Source organism: Pinus tabuliformis, chromosome 3_2, assembly GCF_031772625.1.
Source record: "Pinus tabuliformis cultivar Carrire ecotype Pingquan chromosome 3_2, CPIR1, whole genome shotgun sequence".
Taxonomy (NCBI): domain Eukaryota; kingdom Viridiplantae; phylum Streptophyta; class Pinopsida; order Pinales; family Pinaceae; genus Pinus; species Pinus tabuliformis.
This window is the reverse complement of record NC_142302.1, coordinates 1252079307-1252088357: the sequence shown is the minus strand read 5'-3', so window position 1 is coordinate 1252088357 and position 9051 is coordinate 1252079307. Positions and strand designations below refer to the sequence as shown.

The following is a 9051-nucleotide window of genomic DNA, read 5'->3' as shown; positions in this document are numbered from 1 at the left end:
CAAGAGATTTTTTCAAAAGCTCAAGGGGTCTTAGACAAGGTTCTCCCCTCTCACCTTTTATTTATATTACCATGGCCGACTCTTTGAGAAGAAATCTTGAGAAATGCAAGCGAGATCTTTTATTAACTGGTCTCACAATCTCCCCAGAAGTAAAAGGTATCAACCATTCACTATTTATAGATGACACTCTAGTGATGGGAGGGGCCTCCTACATTATAGAAAGAAGGATAAAAAAAGTGCTAAATAGCTTTATGGAAGCCTCAGGAGGCCTTCTAAATAAAAAAAAATGCAGAATTTATGGGTGGAATACCTCACCACGCTCTCTACAAAAAATATCTCAAATACTGGAAATCCCCTCTCAAGAAAAATGGAGTCATTTTCATTACCTCGACCTCCCAATATCCAAAGAAAACTTGAAGGCAGAGCTTTGGAACAAATACATAGAGAAAATGAAAAAAAAATGTTCAAAATTGGGGCATGAACTGGCTTAACTTAGCAGGAAGAGTGACATTAATCAAGTCTATGCTCACAACCCTACCAATATATCAATTTGCAACAATTTTAGCACCAACAAGTATTCATAAACAAATAGAGCTAGTAATCAGGGGGTTTCTTTGGCAAGGTGGAAAAGTTGTCTCAAAAAATTTAAGTGTAGTTAAATGGGACCAAGTAACATAGCCATATGAGAAAGGAGGACTGGCTATAAGACTATCAAGACTCCTAAAATTGGAACTTGGAGCTAAAATAACATGGAGGTTCATCACTGGAGAGGATATCTGGTGGAAGAAAGTATTGGAAGAAAAATATATGAACCATGACAGAGCTCTCCTTCTAGAAAAAGGCTTCCCAATAAGGCCTTGCTCTCAGGTTTGGAGTTTGATTAAAAAACTCTTCCCCTCATCAAGGAAAATTCCTCTAAGGTGCTAGGGAATTGCAAGAGCATCAAAATTTGGGAGAATAGTATTATGGGAAACCCGCCCATGGCCTACCAAGTAAATCTCCATGCCTTAAGAGGTTGGATGAAAGAAAAAGGAATCAACACACTTGAATATATCTCTCAATGGCTAGATGGGGAGTGGCTATAATGGAGGATCTATAACCTTCCCCAAAACCTTAAAACTAAATGGAAGACCTTATTAACTCTTCTCAAGTGAGCATCTCCTCTGAGCCATGACATCAAAGACTCACTTAGATGGGATCTAGATGGTGGAGACTATTCAGTAAAGTCTGGTTATATTACTATAAAATCTCAACAAGCAACTCAAGAATGGGACTATTGGAGGAATGTGTGGAAAATTGAAAGTCTGCCAAAAGTCAAAAGTTTTCATATGGACTCTCCCTAAATGTAAAATTGTAACAGCTGACAACCTTAAAAAAAGGGATTTGCAGGTCCATCTCGTTGTGCTATGTGTCAGGCAAGTGAGGAAAGTATCCAACATCTATTTTTGGAGTGTGCCTTTGCACAAGAATGTTGGCACCTTCTAGAAAGTCCCTTGGAGGTCAGAACACAACTATCTCAGCCTTTTAATGAATTCTTCTCTACATGGAACAAGATCTACCCATGCTCTTTAAAAAATAAGGAAACAATAAAAAGATATTGGAATAGCCTTCCCACATTCTTGTGTTGGAAACTATGGTTGGCCAGAAATCAAAGCATATTCAAAGATCGACCTCCAAGTATTAGCACAGTATTGGCAAGAACATGGAGTCTGACAACAAAATTTCTAACATCTAAAGGAGAAAAAATAATAGAAAACAATCAAATCCAACAAGAGGAAAGAGTTTGGATTGAATTTGCGCTGAGTAAGCACAAAAGATCAAACATCATCAAACCAATTCACAACACTCAAAACTGAAAGATCAGATTAAAAAAGAAGAATTGAAATTATGGATAGAAAATTTAAAAAGACCATGTATTCTATTTGATGGTGCATCAAAGGAAAACCTGAGCAAAGCCGGAGCTGGAGGCTTCCTATTCGACCCAGGTGGAAGAAATTCAATTACATATGAATGGGGGTCAGGGGAAATCTCAAATAACAAAGCAAAATCTTATGGCTTATTATTAGGAATTGTGATATTAAGACAAAGAAACATGCAAAACCCAGTAATTCTAGGAGACTCAACTATTATTATTCAAGTAATGGTTGAGAGAAATACTCCCTCGAACAAGGATTTGAGCCAAATTATTAAAAGGATAAAGAAAAATTTGATTCATTTGGGAAATGTCACATTTAAACATATACTGAGAGAAAACAATGGAATTGTAGACGAAGAAGCCAATGTTGCAGTATCTCGTCCTATAGGAGGATCCCGAATATCTAATGGGATTGCACAAATATCAATTCCATAAGTGGACAAGCTGCCAAATGCAGTGAATGCATCATTGGTCATGGGAGTCAATGTTGGCAAAAGTCTTATCAATACAAAATCCAATGAGTTCAAATCTCTGGAAAGTCCTCATCGACAACCATATCTGTCATATTTCGCATCCCAAGCAAAATGAGATTGCACATGAGTCTCATGATCTCTCAAAGAACATCCTCTCGATTTGGTCTATCGCTCTACTATTTAAACAACCACCCCCCTTGAATTATCTCATCACTTGATGCAATAATCTTCTCTCTGACAACGTAGTGCTTCTATCTCTTTCTGATGTTTTGTCTCTACTCCCTCAGATTGCTCTAAGACCTCTTCAATTTCCTCTCTATGGTCTCTTGAGATACCTCACAATCGGATCCTAGTCCTCTCTTATTCATCCTGACATTAGCCCTATGAGTCTTCTCCACATCGGGGTTACTAAGACCATTTCGATCTTCTCTTCAACTATCCATTAGTGCGTTGTTTCCTTTGCGCTCTATTATTACAACCCACACTTGTTGTGCATCTTGCATAAGAGTCATCTCCCTTGTTTCTCATCGATATTTTCTTCCTTGCTATGGAGTGTAAGAATATATTTTGTTGTTGCCTGCTATTTACTCGTGCTTTTACTTGTCCTTGTTCTCCTTCCCTGGAGTGTTGGCACAAATGTCAGTTCCGGTATGGAGATGAACCCTTTGGACATAGCAACGCAGAATGAGAAGTGTGCTGTATGCAGGGCTAGTAAATTTATGATATACTAGCTCAGAGAGACTATCAAGGATTACAAATTCTAGTCTAAGTCAGAGAACTCCTTTCTCAAGAGGCAACTAGATGATTAGAATAAAGAAATGGCTACTCTTAAAAATAAGTGCAAGCATATCAAAGAATCTGTTAACTACCTTAAGGGATTTATCTTCAATTAGACATGAGAAAAATCCAACTATCAAAGCAACATGATTTTCTCTCGCTCATAGCAGGAGCCCTCAGTCAACAAATATTAGAAGACTTAAGATCAAGCCTTACTACAGATCTATGTATTTGTCTCTAAAAGTTATATATGCTCTATAAATTTAAATATTTGTTAAACCATTTTGTCCGGATATACAAGAAAAATGTTCTAGGAAATCCAAGAAACAATGGAGGTGAGGCATGGAATTTACAGACTCTGCTCCCTCTCTTTTCCTTTTTGAATGCCTACCTCTAGTATGCTATGATGTAATGGGAGCAAGCTCCCCTTTGTTCTTCTTTTTTGGGATAGAGATATCAGTAACCGATTTTGTTAAAAAAAATGATTCAAAATTACAATCTGAAGATACATACAATGTGTATTTGTGTTGTTTTGAGATTTTAGATATTCTTTGCCTAAAATCCATTCAGAGTTTCAAAAAATAGTGAATGTTAGAAAACCAGTTCTAGACATCGCATAAAAAAAAGTATAGCAGATGCTACTGTGTAAACAAAGCAACCTAGATATAACAAGTCTGTGATGATGAGCAGATATATAGAGTGACAAAAAAATTAAGTATATGCAACCTTGCCTTTCCAGGGGGTCCTTGAAAGCCCTGTGAAAATACTCACAACTTCTACCCTTGTGCTGCTCTAGTACTTGCCACTTTTTTTTCTTCCAAATTTATACCTTCTTTTGATAGGCAGTCTGTAGTCTGGTTGTGTTCCCTGTATATGTGAGAAAATGAGATGTAAGTGAAGTTGTCTTTAATCCTTAAAGTGTCATCAACAAGAGGAGCAAGAAAAATATTTTTGCACACTTGAGTCCAATTAATCAAGTTAATAATTAACATTGAGTCCCCATAAACCTATAATTGAGTACATCCTTTTTCCATGACAAAAAGTAATAAATGTTTGCATACATAAATTTCTGCCTGGTTGTTTATCCCTAAACCAAAATGCATTTTGACATGGAAAGTAAAATATTTAGATAAGAAAAGGATGAATCCTCTTTTGATCCTTTGTCCCTAATCACATGAAGCTCCTTTAAAATAAGCCCATGATCAGTATCGATCAAGAAATTCTTCACGAATAATTCTTGTAGGAGAAAAACCTTTTTTCCGTAGGAAGGTGATTGAGGATAGCAAGGGCTTCAATCACTACATGATCAATAGATGATGGTTGGTCCTAGAATAGATCATTTTTTCATGCCAACCACACTCCCCAACAAATGATCAAAGGGAGTTCCTTATAAGGATGTGAACTGGGATTTGGAATCCACTTTGTCCAATATTCTTCCATCGATGCACCTTCCTACTATCCTAGTTGACCTATAGTCGCTTGGCATACTACACAGATTTGTTTGATGAATGGGTATTCCTGGAAAATGTGAATTATCGTTTTCTCATTGTTTTTGCACAAAGGGAACTAACCAGGCCCAATCACATACCTTATTTTAAGTATATCGTAGGTTGGGATCTTTCTCTCTATTAGGCAACACATAAAACGTTTTTCCTTGGTTGGGCACTTTGATTTATAAAGCATTTTTCACCACCACTTTAACTCTGTAGGGACTTGATTTGCAATCAATTTGATGTATCTAAGCTTGGGGACATATTCACCAAAAGGAGAGGAATTCTAGATAATTTCATCCTCTTTGTAAGTTAATATATCATGATTAACATTTAGAGAATTTACAAATGCATTCTAAGATTCATGAAAAGTTGTTTCTAATCCCAAATCCCTAGTAGCCATCCATCCTTGTCTCCAAATAGTAGTTTTGCCCAAGTTTCCGATGTGTGCAAGTTTAGAGAGTCCCCTGTCATGCAGAAAGTCAACGAGTGAATGGGGAAGGACATTATTTTAACCACTACAAGGCCAAGGATAAAGTCTTATCCTCACTTTGTCACCATTTCCAACCTTCCATGCTAGACTATTATTGTTTAGGCTGAAATCGTTTAGAATATCTTTCCAAACAACATATATATTTTATCGAGGTTTGTCAACCCTCCTAATCCAATATTCCAATGAGCTTGGCGATTTATATTTTTAAACTAAAAATGTCCAAAGACTCTCCTTTGAGATAAGTCTCCAACCACATTTTGTAGGAAACACTTTGGAAAAAAAATAAATGTCTTTAAGTCCCTATCCAACCAGAAGTTTAGGCAATGATGTCTTGTCCCATTTAACCAAGGAGAGGATCCTTTTCTTCTGCCTACCAGACCATAAAAAGTTGCAACAAATTATTCTAATTTTATCTAAGATACCCTTTGGTATCCATATTGTTGGATCTCCATTTTGTCTTATTTTTATTTATTTCTCTCATGATTTAGATTGGCTAAATGATTATTTTTGAAGAGTATTTGTTTCTTTGTTTTAACAGGATTAAAATAGCATTAATGAGAGTTTAATTAAGATTTATATGTTGCAGGATTAAAACCGGTTTGATTATACTTTGGGACGTGCCTGCACCATTGCATTTACGTGCCTGCGCCATTTCACTTACCTGCCTGCTCCATGCAATGGATTCCTGCACCATTTACCTGCTTGCACTCCGAAGGATTCCTCAACTGAACTCACATTCTCTATGCCTGTACTCAAACCCTCCATTCATGGGGATCGAATTGTATCAGCTGTTGACTTGTATAAGGATTTTGTTCCTTGGCTTGTTATAGAGCATATGGGTTACTATTTCAGTCAGACACAGATGTTAATTGTTGATATAGGAGGATCTCGTCAAATCATTTACACAGTTTCAGTGTCATCGTCAGCATTTAGTCCGGTGTCGTTTAGTTTTGACAGTGTTGTTTATGGTTCAAGTTGTTTAGGTGATGTCAATGATTTTCATGGTGGTATGGTTTGATATCTAGTTGTCCACATGTGATTGCCATCCACCTCGCATGATTTCATTGTCGACATGTTGGTTTTCATCAGTTCTGCCAGGAAATGGTTGTCGACATGTGATTGTCATCCGCCTCGTAGGATTTCGTTGTCGACATGTTGTTTGTTGTCAGTTCTGCTAGGAAATGGTTGTCAAATGTGGTTTTCGTCTACCTCTGCCGGATTTGGGTGTCAACAAAGGCTTGTCATCGTGTGGGTTTGAATGTCACTTTGTGACAATTGAAAGTAAATGGGTTTTGTTTTTTTTATATGATGTAATGACAAAACCTAATCCTAAACCAAGAACCTAATGCAAACATTAAAAAATGCATTAAAAAACATTAAACCTATACTAAAAGACCTAAACCCTAAGTCCTAAACCTATTGGACCATATTGCAAATACAAACTATGTATTAAAAATGCATAAACCTATGTTTTTAAACCCTCGGCCTTTGTTATAAACATTTCATATATAACATTATAAAACAAATCCAAATTATAAATATTAGTCCCCTGACTGCGGGCCTTAACCGCGTGGGTATGGAGACCATAGCAGCGGATATGTGAAAAGCCGGACATGTAGCGGAACTGCAGCAGTATTGATTGCAGAGTTACATAACCGCAGTCAATCATGTGAATATCAGGAGTTAATAACCGTCCGGGGTTATGTTAACCACCGGGCTTGGAAAATCGCAGCGGGAGAAGATCGCACGGGTTGTAACCATGTGAACAAGCGCAAATGTCAGTCCCTAACCGCCATCTCTAAACTGCATCGGAGTTGTTAACTAATGAGCGGAGTTATCGCATGTGAACACGCTAACCGGTTATCAGAACCGCCAAGGAGAACCGTTGCCGAAACCGCTGAGTGGATAAGCCACCAGGTGTATGACAATGGTTAGACTGCCCTGTTCACATGTGGGCGGTCAACCTCCTCTGCCCGATCAACAAGCCGCCATGGTTTTCTGTTTATTATATGGTTATATTTGGGTTTTTGTTAAGTTTTGGCATTTAAGACTAATTCAATGACCATGGTGTTATCCTAAGGTGGCAAAACCTAACAAGACCAAGACTCATGACCCGAAACTTCAGCCAATTCATGCCAAATTAGTCCAGAGTAGTTCGAATGTACTTGCACGGCTATAAGAGGCAGTTTTTGTTCATTGAAGAGAGGAGAGTGTTTTTGAGTTTCATGTGCAGGTTCTGGAGGAATATAGGCTGTTTTGTTTTCAGTGTAATAGGAGCACCCAAAGTCAGAATTGGGAACCGTGATAGGCGTTGGAAAGATGGTTCAGAGAGCTTTCTCATGAAAGTGACCAAAAGTGTCTACACGCACATTCAGTTTTGTCAAATTACTATGTAATCGATCTCCTTGGTTTCAATCCTAATAAAGTGGTTGCCCATCTTGAAAGCAAACTCGGAGACGTAGTCCATCAGGGACGAACTCCATAATCAATCTTGTTGTCTGGTATCACCATGTATTTGCTGTTTTCACTTTTTTTTTGCATCTTATTTATATTTTATCAGTTGTTGTAAAGTCTTCTTCTCAAGCAGTTCTCTCGGTTTCCGCACTTTCAGTTAACATTCTATTCATTAATGGCATAATCAATTGTACATCAATTTAACATATGATCATTTTAGATCAATTTTTTGGATACCAATGTTTGAAGCACATCATGGTCACGAATAAGGAATCCAAGCCTATTAGCTTAGTTGTTAACACCATTGTTTCATCTTTCAAGCGCCTTCTCAATGATCTAGGCACCTCCACATCTCCGCGAGAAGTTGCATAAGACTAGGCATCATATTGGGCAACTAGTGAAAGAGACTTCTGCTCGACTCAAAGAAGCTAGTGAAACAGATCAACACCAAGAGGTTTCTGCAAGTAAAAAGGTCGCTGATGCAAAACTTGCTAAAGAATTCCAGGCTATACTAAAAGAGTATCAGAAGGCCCAACAACTTGCTGCTGAGCATGAGACGGATTACACACCTTTTGTTCCTCAAGTGACAGAGTCTTCAGGTTACTCTTCAACTGTGCCTGATTTGAGTGCAAAAGTAAACCATGAGAAACAACTTCTCATAGAATCAAGAAAACATGAATTTGTCAATTTAGAAAATGAAGTGTCCTTAAATGAAGCCATCATCGAAGAAAGAGATCAAGGAATAAAGGAAATTCAAAACCAAATTTCAGAAGTTAATGATATCTTTTAAAGAACTTTCTATACTAATTAATGAGAAAGGCATCGTGATTGATGACATCAGTTCTAATATTGAGAGCTCATATTCTACCACTGCTGAAGCTAGAACCCAACTTGCTAAAGCATCCAAAAGTTAGAAGTCTAGAAAATGTTGAGTTGCTGGGTACCATTGGCAATTTTAGGTGTGGCGATAATCATTGTGGTCATAGTCCTTGTTTTATAATTGACCATGTGTTCTTCAACGACGATGAATCATGCTTCACCAAAGTTTATCTCTGTTTCTGGAGATATGCATCGATTCTCTGATGCCAAACGATTCTTCTCCAAACTCATCAAAAAAGAGGGTGATCCTGCATCTCACAATCCGGTGGTTCAAGACAATGGAATTACTTACATGCTCATTCAACATAACAATGTTTATTTGATGATTGCTTCAAGAAAAAATTGCAATGCGGCCAGCCTACTGCTCTTTCTTCACCGGGTCGTGGACATGTTCAAGCACTATTTTGAGGAGCTGGAAGAAGAGTCTCTGAGAGATAACTTTGTCGTCATGTATGAATTATTAGATGAGACGATGGATGTTGGTTACCCTAAATATACTGAAGCCAAGATCCTTAGCGAATTTATCAAAACTGATGCTTATAGAATCACAACCACATCAACGCTGGAGTC

General features: G+C 37.6%; 1 pseudogene; it reads left to right on the top strand.

The window, feature by feature from the left end:
• The first annotated feature begins 7857 nt into the window (after positions 1-7857).
• LOC149185280 (syntaxin-22 pseudogene) lies at positions 7858-8602 on the top strand (annotated as a pseudogene).
• Positions 8603-9051: the final 449 nt, after the last annotated feature.